Here is a 15,000-nt window from a genome sequence, read left to right on the forward strand (position 1 = left end):
AAGTGCTGATATTTTTCCCCAGTGCCATCCTGGAGAAGATGACTCCAAAGGGTTACTCTGGCAGAACTAATCTGCTTACACCTGCTCTTCCTCACCTGACAGAGCCGGGGCCTTCTAATGCCTTTTCGTCTGATCATTAAACTGAACCGAATATGCCTTCAGCTCCACGTGAAAGAGAGTAATTAGTATACTTGTCAAGCCAGGTACAGCCCTGCTTACCCTGCTTTTTTTCCCTCCAGCAGCTAATGAACTGCTCCCATCTCATTATTCAAAAATAAAAAGGCACTTAGTATACGATGAACTGATTTCCCTTGCTTTTTTTTTTCTTTCTTTCTTTTTAAAGAAGTAACAAGATTTGGTGCTGATCAACCCTACCATTAAGTGACAAAAAGATAAATATCCTTCTAGATTGATAAAAAGTTAGCCACTAGGTAGTCTGAAATGGTATTAAACTAAAGTATTTTATGAGGCAACTTGGAGTGCTCCACCATGCTTTATTGAATTTGAGACCCCCAGAAAATTAAGCAAATTCATTATTCTTCACCTTATATATAACTGGTGTTCAGCATCTCCATGCAGTTCTATTTTCCTGCACAGCACTTGTCATCGCGATATTTTATATCATTTGCTTATTTACATGTTTATGGTCGACCTTCTCCACTAGGATGGAAGCTCCCTGGAGGACAGGGGTTTCGTCCTGATGTCTCCCAAGGGAGAAGGAAAGGGTATTTCACATTGATACATACATCCCTTGAAATTATAATGGAAATGTAGAACGATTTTAAAGGCCCCAAATTTCAAAAATGTTTTTCTTTCTAATTAAATAAGAATAGAGGGAAAAAGGAAAGATGCACAGAGAAATGGAGCATTGAAGAGAAACAGTATGAAAAGGTTGTTTTACTCCACTTACCACTAAAATAAAAGTTAAGCAAATTTTTAAAATTTTTAATTAATAATTTAGCAACATTTCATTTTTTATGCCAAAACAAAGCTGATGTTTTTAATGTTTCTAAATTCTGTGTACTCTATTTTAATTTCTGGGGGAAAATACCAATATTGCTAAGGTCAAAAAACTTTAGTAACACTAAAATCCATAAAATTATGAAGTATTTAAAATAGGTCACATGATTACCCTTTAGGAGAAAAAAAGCATGCTATATCCTAAATTTCTCCTAGACCCAAAGATAATTCCACTTTGCTTAAAGTGTGAGGTTTGCACAAAGTTTTTAGAGGTGTCCAACATTGGCTATAGGCACAAAAAATTCAGAAGAAAACAGTTACCATGTTTGCTGATAACAAATGTGATCTAAATTGAGAATTCGTCTGTGTGAGAATTTTGTCTCCCCTAGTAGAGCATAAGCCTCTTGAGGGAAGATAACCTAACTCCCAACTTAGTCAGAAGACAGTTTTCCACAGAGCAGGGAACATATGTTGAAAGAGAGAGAGAGAGAGAGAGAGAGAGAGAGAGAGAGAGAGAGAGAGAGAGAGAGAGAGGAGATAGAGGATTTAAAAAATAAGAGAATTAAAAAACAAACAAACCGTGCCCTCTGTTGCCCATTTGTTGACCTCTCTTCCCCAGCCCTTTGGCCTTTGATACTTCTGCTAAAGATATGGTTTCTACCTTCCAATCAGACAGCCAGGCAAGCAGCCCCAGACAAGTACACCACGAGGCTAACTCATAGAACAGGCAACAGAGGAATGGCTTTGAGAACGGTGCAGTCCACTTCCTTCATCCCCAGAGACAGAAAGATCTCTTCCTGCTGCTAAAATCTAAACTGATTTAATGGACAAAATACCATTGAAAGGAATGTTCTTACACAAGCCAGAGTTTTCTTGACCAAATGTTCATCAATAGTCTGAAAACTCAACAGGAACAGTTACAATGGAAATGCAAAAATCCAAGACTAAAAGAAGAAATAATTTAAAAACAAGCCAAGTAGGCCATACTGGATGCTCTGCCCACCCAATACCTTGTGAACAAAGGTATTCACCAACTGAGCAGCGTTTTTGATAATTTATGGAAAAGGGGTGACTAAAACATGAAAAAGAACCAAAACTGGGTCCAGGTTTTAAAAAAATTCACCTTTATTTTGATTTCTTCATTTCAAATATATTGCCCCTTATAATCAAAACCAGTTGATTTGCAAAAACAAACAAAAAGGTGTTTGTCAACAAATAAAACAGGTTTGTGAAAATTTAGATCAGACTGAGAAAATTTATTTTTGATACCTATTATAAAATTGACAGGCCTCTTTTTATGAAGAATAATATGTAACCAGAGAGAATTTATCAGTCATCTGCAGAGGGTTTTACATGGGACTGATGTTAAATAATGTCATCATTTAGATGAATGACAGACAAGGACATATGTCTACTCATTTATGGGTAACATGGAGAGGTGGAATAAAAAAACCCAAAAGATTAGAATGGGTGGCATAAATTTAAGTCCTGAATCTAAATAAAAGGTATCTAGTGAGATTATAAAATAAAATATACAAGTATATATATACACACACACACACACACACACACACACACACACACTAATAAAAGCCTAGGTGGTCCTCGCGCCCTCGCGTGACACCCTCACGTCATCACAAGATGGCTGCCAAAAGATGGCCGGCAGGGAAGGGCAGTTTTGGGCAATCAGGCCAACAGGGGATGGCAGTTGGAGATGATCAGGCTGCAGGGGAGAGCAGTTGGGGGCCATCAGGCCAGCAGGGGAGGGAAGTTGGGGGCAATCTGGCTGGCAGGGGAGGGAAGTTGGGGGCAATCAGGCCAGCAGAGGAGCAGTTAGGTGTCAATCAGGCTGGCAGGGGAGTGGTTAGGGGGCGATCAGGCTGGCAGGCAGAAACAGTTAAGGGCAATCAGGCAGGCAGGCAGGTGGGCAGTTAGGAGCCAGCAGTTTCAAATTGTGAGAGGGATGTCCGACTGCCGGTTTAGGCCAGATCCTGCAGCCAGCATTCGGACATCCCCCGAGGGGTCCCAGATTGGAGAGGGTGCAGGCCTCTGAGGGACACACCCGCCCTCGTGCATGAATTTCATGCACCAGGTCTCTAGTATATAAATATATAACCTATCTAATAAAAGAGTGATATGCAAATTGACCGTACCTCTGCTACACCCACAAGCCATGCCGACCAGCCAATCAGGAGTGAGTATGCAAATTAACCCAACCAAGATGGCTGCGGCCACGGACCTGCAGCAAGCAGGAGGCTTGGGTTGCCCCGGCAATGGAGAAAGCCAAGCTTCCCTGCTGCCCTGGCCGGCCCAGGCCTACACTCAAGGCTACAAAGTTTCAATTATAGAAGATAAATAAATCCCAACAAAAAAGGCGGCAGCCACGGAGCTGGAGAGAGCAGAAGGATTGAGTTGCCCCTGGCGATGAAGGAAGCCAAGCTCCGGCAGCCCTGGCCTGCCATGGCCTCGGCTACAAAGTTTCAATTATAGAAGATAAATAAATTCCAACAAAAATGGCTGTGGCCACGGAGTGAGCTGGAGGCTTGGCTCCGCTCAAGGCTACAACGTTTCAATTATCCTATCTAATAAAAGAGTAATATGCAAATTGACTATCACTCCAACACACAAGATGGCTTCCCCCATGTGGTCAAAGATGGCTGCCCCCATGTGGACACAAGATGGCCACCACAAGATGGCCAGCAGGGGAGGGCAGTTGGGAGGGACCAAGTCTGCAAGGGAGGGCAGTTGTGGGTGATCAGGCCAGCAGGGGAGGGCAGTTGGGATGGACCAGGCCTGCAATGGAGGGCAGTTGGGGGTGATCAAGCCTGCAGGGGAGGGCCATTAGGGGTGACCAGGCTGGCAGAGGAGGGAAATTGGGGGCAACCAGGTCTGCAGGGAAGGGCAGTTGAGGGGGACCCAGGTCTGCAGGGGAGAGCAGTTGGGGGGGACCAGACCTGCAGGGGAGGGCAGTTAGGGGTGACCAGGCCAGCAGGGGAGGGCAGTTAGGGGCAAACAGGCTGGCAGGGGAGCAGTTAGGCATCAATCAGGCTGTTAGGGGAGTGGTTAGGGGGTGATCAGGCTGGCAGGCAGAAGCGGTTAGGGGCAATCAAGAAGGCAAGCAGGCAAGCAGATGGGAGCCAGTAGTCCTGGATTGTGAGAGGGACATCCCTTGAGGGATCCCAGATTGGAGAGGGTGCAGGCTGGGCTGATGGACACACGAATTTCATGAACCGGGCCTCTAAATATATATATAAATAAATATATATATATAAAAAATATATATAAATAATATATATATAAAATATATATATATTTATATATGTGTATATATATAAAAGATTGAATAAATAAATTGAGAGAAGAGATAAAACTTCCTTAGAAGAACTTCAAATGATATATCTATACACTCCTTCTTCCAGAAGTTAGAGTTTAATCTCCCTCAACTTGAGTATGGGCTAAATGTAGTGACTTGCTTCCAAAGAACAGAGTATATGGGAAGGGAAAAATAACAACTTTACAGTGGAGAGCTCTGGCAAAGACTACCTTAACCAAAGATTAAGGTTAACAAAATGTGGAATATGTTACGCTAGCATCTTGTACCCTCTAATATGATATGTTAAGGAAACTTCACCTCTGTGTTAGTCTTTTCTAAAACCTAAAATCCCAGACTAACTGTAAGAAAAACCTCAGACAAACTCAAATTGAGACATGTTACACAGAACACCTGATCAATGCTCCTCAAAACCATCATGGTCACCTAAACAAGGCAAGACTGAATAACCGTCACACACCAGAGGAGACTTGGGACACATGACAACTAAACACAATGTGAGATTCTGGGTTGGATCCTGGATCAGAAAAAGGCCATTAATGGAAAAGTGATGAAATTCAAATAAAGTTGGAAACTTGGTTAATAGTAATGAACCAATTATTTGATAATTATTTGTCTTAATGTTGACAAATGTTCCACAGTAATATAATATTATAACATTTGGGGCAACTAAAACTGAGTGGCAGGTATAAGGAGAACTTATTATCTTTGCACCTTTTATGTTAATATAAAACTATCCCCCACAGAGGTAAAAACTTTCTAGTGGACTTGCTGCCCTCAGAAATGACCTCATGAGAAATTTAACCCTTCCATTAACCACCAAAAACAACAACAATGCTTGTTTTTGAAGAGTGTTGTTAAAAGAATGTCTGAAGTGTAACTTATACAAGTAATTATAGCCAAAAAAGTTGTACATTTCCATAGAACATATATATATATAGGTCGACTACACACATGCTGTTGTTTTGTTATTATGAGATAAAATAAATTAGAAAAAGAATTCGGGAAATTGAGTTCCTTCTCCCATTTTATGCAGCTTTGATAAGACCATAATTAATTTCTCCCCATACACAACATCATAAAAAGTATTTCAAGAAGTTTCAGGATTTCCAAAATTATCAGAGAATTCAAATTTTAAAAGTACTTAAAGAAAATGAGGGGTAAATTATTTGTTTCATATGTTTCAGGTGACTATTGGAATACAACTGCCCATCATATAAAAATCACTATCATTTGAGTGCCTACTATGTGCCAAGCACTATGCTAGGCACTTTACAAAATTATCTTTAAGCTATATAACAGAGAAAAACATGTTGCTTTCCAGTTTTAAAACACAAACTATGGCTCCTAAAGTAGTTACCCAAGGTGAAAGCAATCAAACTGGGATTTTAATGCAACATGTGAAAATACACACAAATTGTAATAAATGAGATTTAGGTAGAAAGAAGATAAACTCTGCTGACATTAACAGAGATTAACTAAGCACTTGGGCAATATCTAAACAATGCTGTTCATTAAATGATGGAAAGAACAACACTCTGAAATCAGAAAACCTAGGTCCCTTCACTTGCTCACTGCTTTTGCTCATTCCTTTGTGTATTTTAGATATATAATGAGGTTAAGCAGAAGAGAGTTTGGGTGTGGGTGATACAATTTCAAGTCCCAGCTCTTGCCCTTTCTAACTGTGTTACTAGGCTGGTCATTTATCCCGAGCTTCTATTTATCATACATAAAACTGCAAAATAGCATTTGCCTTATCTATGTTAAAGAGTTGTGTATAGATATGGGCTGAAATTGGGGAGGGGATTAAGCAGTACAAACTTCCAGTTATAAAACAAGTCACAGGGATATAATGTACAGCATAGAAATAGTCAACAATCTAACTAATAATAGGATAATATGCAAATTGGTCAGGACGCCATCCCCACCCCGCTGCTCAGGCAGCTGTGAGGCCTGGAGTAGGTAGGATAGGATATGATAGGAGGGGATAAGAAAGGAGAGGAAGAGGAAGGCAGGCCTGCATGAAGAGAGGCTGAGAGGAGAAACAGAAATACAGAAAGGGAACAAGAAAAAGACAAAGGCCCTAGCTGGTTTGGCTCAGTGGATAGAGCATTGGCCTGTGGACTCAAGGGTCCTGGGTTCGATTCCAGTCAAGGGCACATGCCCAGGTTGCGGGCTCAGTCCCCAGTAGGGGGTGTGCAGGAGGCAGCCAATCAATAATTCTCTCTCATCATTGATGTCTCTATCTCTCTCCCTCTCCCTTCCTCTCTGATATCAATACAAATATATTTTTAAAAAGAGAAAGAAAAAGAAAAAGATGTGAGGGGAGTTTAAAAGGAGGAGTTAGTAAGAAAATTAAGTACAGGGTGATTTCTTTAAAATGTAGTTGGACATCCCCTGAGGGCTCCCGGACTGTGAAAGATGCAGGCTTGGCTGAGGGCCCCCATTCCATGCACGAATTTTGTGTACTGGGCCTCTAGCATCGTAATAACTAGGTACAATGACAGATAGTTATTAGACTTATTGTAGTTATCACTTTGTAAGGTATATAAGTATTTTAACACTATATTTTATACCTGAAAATAATATATTAAAAACTTAAAAGTTAAAGAAAGAGGTGTTGTATAGGTCAAATAAAACATCAAATTCTTTTTAAACAATAAAGTTCTATTCAAATGTTTTATGTGTTATCTACAAATTTCCTTAATATCCTCTCAATTCTGGAGTCATAAGTAAATAGTAGATAAATTATCAACAAAATATGTAATTCAAGTCAACTAATATTTATGAATGTAAGATCAAAGGGTAAACTAAGACAAGGAACATGGTCCACCAAAAATCATTCCTGTGTTAGTTATATAAAATGTCTTCTCAGACTAAAACACAAAAATGAGAAGGTGAAGGTGGCTTCATGAAGAAGATGAATCATTTACCTACATATACTATTTAGTTTTAGCAAGATTCATTTGGCAATCCCCATTAAAATTCAAAGATTAATTTGTGTACAGTGACAGCACAGATCAACTATAACCCAAAAGATCAAGGCATGGGTCCTGAATGAAGCAGAAGTTATCTTCCATCAACAAAAGAAATCTACTCAAGATGTTGCATTTTATATCCTTGAAAGGCAAAAGAAATAAGCTCATATTATCCGGGTATTTTTACTTGATTAATAAATAAATACTATTGGTTATTTTCTAAGAATGTTGTTCAAGTTTCTCAAGCAAAAATATTTAATCTGAAAAAAGTACAAAATAAACCTTATAATTATCTCATTCTTAAATACATTAGCATCCTCTCATAAATTAGGAGAAAGTGAAATTCCTAAATTCTTAAACTGTGACGTAATATTGGTTTTATTGATTCGCTGTACAATTTGTGGGAGTATCCAATCATTATTTCGACAGTTTTATCATAAGGTAATAGACTTCCTTTTAGATAATTGCAGTTACCACATTCAATTTCAACCTTACATAGGATTTTTTCCTAGATACAGCTTTACTGTCAGTCCTAGATCACATTACTTTCTTTTTATAGCTATACACACAAAGCATTTTAGGTGTTACACCTAATTATGCCAGCACAATAACAATTTAAAAGCTCATCAAGAAGTAAAGGTTAAGTACCTATATGTTAAGACTCCTTTTCATAAAGACATATAGTGCTATGTGACATCAGTAAATGAATTATGCAAGTACTTAAAATTCTGAGAGTTACAAAAAAAATAAGACCTCTTTTTGGATAAACTGGGAAATTTGATGAGTTTGTATCCAGACAGTAACATTTGTGAACTACAGTGTTGACTTAAAAGCTTTCTGACTCATGCAAACTATTCAACCATACAAGGGCTGAAAGGGAAGAGGATTAAGAAGTACAAACTTCCAGTTATAAAACAACACAGAATTATGTGGCAAAACAATCATTTTCCGAAGGAGGCAGTTTAGCATAATTGTTAAGAGCATGGACTCTAGAATCACATTGTAGCTACTTAATGTTGAGCCTGAGGCAAGTCACCTTAGATCTTTTTACCTTGGTTCCTCCTTTGTAAATGTGGATATTGATATTACTCTGTCTCATAAAGTTGTTCTGAGGATTAAAAGTTCGGTAAAGCTCTTAGAAAGTACCTGGCATATACCATACACTATATAAATATCAGATATTATTTTTGCTTCCTTGAGTTGCCTTAAGTAGCTAATAAACAAACAAAAGACATAAAGAAGGATCAAAACGGAAAGGTGATCTAAGCCAGTGGATAAGGAAACAGAAATACAACGAGAGCCAAGAAATGAGCTACACATGCAATGTAGGAGTATGGGGCATTCCTACTCCAGAAGAAAAAGCAAATTTCAAGTTCAGAAGTTCTTTCTCAAAAGAATGAATTAGGCTTAAAGGAATCCTAAAGACTGAGGCCAAATTTGGTATCCAAGCCTTATAAGTAGATGGGAAAAAACAGCACAGGATTCAATACAGATCTACACAGGAGGCACATAGAAAAGAAGTGGCAAGGATGGGGTCAGACAATGACCAGTAGACTGTGGAAGAGAGCAAGTGCAGAAGAGGCTTAGTGGCAATTGAGCTGTTAACGCTACTGAAATACAAGCCATGTTAATTCTCAATGTAGTGCATTTCATCATTTAAGAAGAGAAAAAACCCCACAAAACTTGATTTTCCAATCCATAATTTCCACATTCTACTTCACAATTATGTAATTATCAGAGAAAATGACTTGGTGTCTTGATAGGCTCAGGCAAAAATTGTGTCCCCCACCCCGCCCTTTCAATTTACCTGATTTTTAAAAATGTAAAGTAAGAAGCAGTTCCATAATTAAAAGGATAAGCTATACAATATAATTTGGCATCTGAATTAACTACGCTCAAGATAAATAGAAAATGTTTCTAGTAAATGACTATGTTCCTAAGGAGAAAAACAAATCAACATGGTTCTGTAATAAATATTCTGGAATCACCAAAAATGTCAATAATCAATATTTTATATAAAAATAAAAAATATTGACCAACAAGGAGTTTTTCTTATGTATCAATCTATGTTAATAAAAGCATTTTTTAAGTTCTAAGAAGATTCTGCTTTATTACACATTTTTAAAACCATTTTTCCTAAACAGGAAAAAAATGACATGAAATTAGGACTATACTAGAAAATTTAGTAAGTACCATACATACTAGTATATGAACCAATTTTTACTTCTAGGTCCTTCTTGAGACAAAATTTCCAATGGCGGTGGTGGGAATTATTTCTGTCAAAATCAAGCAACAACTTGTCATCAGTTCTGGATTACTCTTATCTCTCAGGCTCTGAATCAATCCTGTAATCCCTTTGGTCCTTCCCCAGCTGCCTTCTCACCATATTCCCCCTCTATCCCTAACAGCCTGTTCACTGCCTTCTCACCATATTCGCCCTCTATCCCTAACAGCCTGTTCACTGCCTTCTCACCATATTCCCCCTCTATCCCTAACAGCCTGTTCACTGATCAATATGCTTTTTGTATCTTAAGCTTTTCCTCACAAGTTGTTGAGAAAAATATAATGGGAGGAACATTCATCAGTAAAAGTTTTCTAAAGTGAACAGGATTTATAAGAAGTTCAGTTAGATAATCAACATTAATAGCCAAGGTAGATTACTTCTAAATTTCAAGTAACCATCCTCTGCTTGTAGCCATGATCATGGATGATAGAGTTCATTAAATGCCACTGACTACACTGTATGTAAAGCATAGCTGGAACCTAATTTCCAATTCTGAGCTTCTTGAATGACAACGCTTTCAGTATAATCATTATCATTAATATTTATCATGCAATGAATGTGCTTCCATACTCGTTTTTTAAAATAGCGAAAATAAGTCATTTTCTCATTCCATCAGTTATAAAAAGCAACTCTATAAATAGATAGAGGAAAATGTCTTTAGATATAATTTTTATCAACAAAAGCTGAGGGTCCAAAATAAGCTCAAATTCCTACCCCTGGAATTTTACCTGAATTGTCTAACCCAGCAAGTCTCAAAGGACAGACAGGCTACAATAGTGCTTTCAAGAAATGGGAAACATCATATGGTGCCGAAACTTGAAGTGTCTTTCAATCAGGACTTAAAAATGTTTTAAAATTATATAAAAGGCCAAAAGGTATCCATGTGCAATATGTAAGGAAATAATATTTGCCATTAAAGAAAAATGTAATCAATAAAGGAGAGGTTTGCCAAGACTTGGGAACATTCTTCTTTATGTAAGCTAGAGTAGCTCCGTTCATTTGCTTGCTCTCAATGAGGAACTTTCTTCTGTCAATATGCAATAATTCCTTACATTCGCTTTACCACCATTTAGGAGGCAGAAAAAAATTAGGGTACCATGCAAATGTAAATTCAAGCATTAATAATTTTAAGGGTTGAAGATTAAGAATCAAATGAGGGTTCACATATAGAATGGGGAGTGCCTCCTCGCATTTGAAGTGTCTTGGAAAGAACATTCCATTTATAGATGAAAAATCTACACTATTACCCTGAGGAGCCCCAGAATTTCAACATTATAGAAGCATTCTATAAGGTATGCTCTAGAACCTCAATTTAGTGGCTCAAATTGAAATCATTTTTTCCTTCTCCAAATCAAAGCAACTCTTATTTAAATTATTATGAGATACTCCAGTTTCAAATTTCAGATTCAGCCTCCTTTTACTTCTTTATCACTAGTATCCACTGAATTGACATGTCCTATAGACTTTATTTCCTCTTTCACTTCCACTGCAAATCCTAATTCAGATATGTTTTAAATTTTCTAAGAATAACGTAATAGCTTATTGTTCTCTTTCACTACATCCCTGCAATCCATTCTACATAGTGTTGCAATATTATCCTCAACCTTGTTTCTTAACTGTTGTCACAACACAGGGCTCTATGTCATGATCCATTACGAAGTGTATTGCAAATTATTTATAACTAATACTAAGTAAATTTGTAAGAATTTTTTTAAATAAATAAAAGTTGATTTAGCTATTTCTTTAATAATATTACTCATCTTCAACTGTTTTCCAATATGCTTTTGTGAGAGGAAGAGAGAGGGTGGAGTTACAGGAAAGTGCTAGGAATTATATAGAATCCTGGTTACTTCCCCCAGGTAAATTATATCCTGTTGAAAAGCTTTGCTATTTAGAACCATCAATGGCTTCCCATTGCCTGATAGTCTATAATAATAAAAGTGTAATATGCTAATCAGACAGGACGTCCTTCCAGATGACCTTCCAGACGAAGCTGGGGCTGTGAGGAAAGCCCGGGTCCCAGGTGCCAGAGAGAAGCCGGTGCCAGCAGCCAGGGAAAGAAGGCTTACTCTTGCATGAATTTCATGCATCGGGCCTCTAGTTTAAATATAAACTCCTGGGTCTGGAATTCAGTCTCTTCTATCATAGGATCTTAACTGAATTTGGCCAATTTTAATTCCCACTATGACTGATCAAAAACTTTTGGTTAGTGGCTCTAGACTGTTGTTAAGTGGACCTTACACTTTTCCATTTTCCTTCCTTGGTTCATATAGTCTGTCTTAAATTGTCTACCCCTGTAGCCATACTACCCCAGTCCATGAAGCCTCCTCTAATTCTACCAGCCAGAAGGCATCTTTCCATTGATCCCTCCTAGCATGGTTTCAGTTCTAAAAACACATATCTTACCTAATAATAGACAAACATGTAACTTGACCGTACCTCCGCTACACCACCAGCCAATCAGGAGTGATATGCAAATTAACCCAACAAAGATGGCGGTTAATTTGCATACACAGGTGCTGAGTGACAGGGGCGGGACGAAGGTGTTCTGCCCCACCCCCCGTCTCTCAGGGCCTCTGGACAGCGTGGGAAGGTGGGGCCAGAGCGGAAAGAGGTGGCTCCAGGGCCTGAGCAGAAAGGGGCTGGGCTGGAGTGGAAGGGTGGTACCAACAGCCAGGGAAAGGAAAGCCCATTCTAGCACGAATCTTCGTGCATCAGGCTTCTAGTAGAAAGATAATTATTATGAAGGTGCTTCTACTAGTAAGCTGTGAGGTCTTTGATGGAAAGCTCCGAGTTTTATCCCTTTCCTTCTACTGCAGTACCTAATGTCGCGCTCAGGATATAGTTAGCAACTCAACTCGATAAACTGCATAAGAATAAAGAACATGAATTCCAAAGCAATAAATCATACAGTATTGTTAGTCATAATAATACTGTATCAAAGTTTAATCAGATTCAAATACCTACTAGGTGCTTTCTCACTTATATCTAGAGTTTTAAAGATGCTTGTACTATATACTGATAGTCTAATACACTGCCAAATGCTCAAACCCAGTTTATTTCAAAACTGAAGTTAAGGTCATTTAAAAAGTAAGAACAAACATTAGTAATTTCATTGGATAAAACGTAACTTCACTTGGGGGCAGGGGGAATTACACACGTTAAGTAGAAGAGCATATCCCCATAAGCAAACAGAGTAAATTGGTATTCTACAAAACATTCATGTTCACTGAAAATTTCATTCAACCGTATGGTTCATTTTAAGAGAATATTAGGATTAACAGGGCTAAACCAAAGCCAGGTAGAGTATACTGCTATAGCAAAGCTGCATGAAATCTTTAGGAAATAAACAAAACCATGGGTTTTTAATGTGGATGGAGGCATTTTCCCAATGGTTCTTCAGAAATTTTAATCTGCCTTACATTCAGAATCAAGGACATTCAATATGCTTAATTTATAAGTTGATTATATACCAGCTCCTCTATTAATAAGAGCTCTTACAAGTTATATATAATAGATTTCTTTTTTAAAAAAATATTTTTTTAGTGGTTTCAAAGAGGAAGGGAGAAGGAGAGAGGGAGATAGAAACATCAATGATGAGAGAGAATCATTGGTGGGTTGCCTCCTGCATGCCCCACACTGGGGATCAAGCCCACAACCTAGGTATGTGCCCCTGACCAGAATCAAACCTGGGACCCTTCAGTCTGCAGGCTGACACTCTATCCACTGAGCCAAACTAGCTAGGGCTAAATGATTGATTTCTATGAAAGAGCAGTAAACATTTAGATGATATTTTCCCCTTTAAGGATATTTCCATTTTTGTATGTACTCAAGTTAGGAAAATCTTCATTAACAGTGTTATCTATAGTATGAATCTTAGTATAAAGTCACAGTTCTTAGTGTGACACTCATTTCTTCATTCACTCACTCCCACATTTAATACTTGAGACTTAATAGAAAGTGGGATGTGTGCTAAAATTGGGGAGCACTGAAGAATAATAACAAAAGACAAAATCTCTAGTCTTCTTATAAAAGTTAAGGTGGGAAGGTGTGATCTCAGGGGTAGATTATAAAACATGGAATTAAAAGGCTTCCCTAGCAACTCAATATTCTGTAACTGGTCATCACTTTCCAATTATACTCTATTGAAAAACAGGAAAGAATGTATATTGATACTTAAAGGACTTGTTAAAAAAATAAGGACTTTCTCTTTAAGAAAACAGACCCAAATATAGTCTAATAAAGTCGTTCGTAATCTAAATGCTATTGCTAAAATTCTATACTAGGAAGAAAGATTGCTGAGTGGGGTGGGGCTCAATTACGTGAACTGATGGCAGGATAGTAAAAACAGCTCTTCCTCTCCTGTTTTTGCCCAGGTCTGTAATGGGTCATGAAAACCGGCAACCCTATTTTGACAGCATTTCCCCCAAATTATTCTTATTGGTACTTCATTCACTGTAGTGCAATGAAAGGAGCCTGACAAGGAACTGGAAGCCTTAAATTCGAGCACAGCCATTCACAGCCACACCTTTTACTACCATTTCCATTACGACTTCCTAGAGTCTCAGTTTCCTAACCTGTAAACTGGCCTCCTATGTCTCACCTACTTCCCTGAGTTATTTTGAGGCCATAAAATCCACGGAAATGCTAACTAAAATGTTCTCCCTCAGAACAACCCAACTATGGATTCCATTCAGACCTCATGAGAAATAGAACATGGCGCAATGTGAATAAATGTCCCGGTACTAAGTTGGGAGGAAGAAAAATAACTCACTTCTTTTGAACAGACACAATAGGATCATGGCCAAGTCACGTATCCTCTCTGAAACTCAGCCTCTACAGTACCTACCAGTTAGTTCTGTCGTGAAGGGAAGCAGCAGCACAACATATCAGTATTCTAAAAGACCGTAAAACATTTAACCAGAAACAATAACAAAGTCAGTACAACAAAACTTTGTTACCCAAGTGCCACTCAAGTTTCTTTTTAACTACTGAGGCACTACACAGAATATACATATCACACTCTAATAATTATCCTACAAAAAACCCAAGGGTACTCTCTAAGATTAGATGTTGTTCAAGTATATGTTACTGAAATCACATGGCTTATGTGTCCCATGCTATTAACTATACCTTTTTATAGAAAGAAAAACAATTTAAAACTCGGTATTGATCTGGCAAAAGTAATAGTACATACATAGTACTCTCCACTCCCCAAGGAATTGGCTCCCCCCCACACCCCAATTTCTAATTTTAAAAAGAAAAAATTAAAAATACAAACCAAGACTGACTGCGACTTGCAGCTCATTAAAGCTGAGGTGATTTCCCCTCTATAGAATTCTATTGATCTCCATAGTCCACACTAGACAAAACGTGTGGCCAGGGAGGGGGATGATGGATGCCTCTGCCAATAGCACTGAACAAACCTGTTAGCTAATTGCTACCAA

At 38.2% G+C, this 15,000-nt stretch overlaps 1 protein-coding gene across 4 annotated transcripts in view; it reads right to left on the reverse strand.

The window, feature by feature from the left end:
* The window catches only part of CDIN1 (CDAN1 interacting nuclease 1), a 264,777-nt gene that overhangs the window by 184,652 nt on the left and 65,125 nt on the right, over positions 1 to 15,000 (reverse strand). The gene's annotated exons all lie outside the window — the stretch shown is intronic.

Source organism: Eptesicus fuscus, chromosome 5 (genome assembly GCF_027574615.1).
Source record: "Eptesicus fuscus isolate TK198812 chromosome 5, DD_ASM_mEF_20220401, whole genome shotgun sequence".
In the NCBI taxonomy this organism is placed as follows: domain Eukaryota; kingdom Metazoa; phylum Chordata; class Mammalia; order Chiroptera; family Vespertilionidae; genus Eptesicus; species Eptesicus fuscus.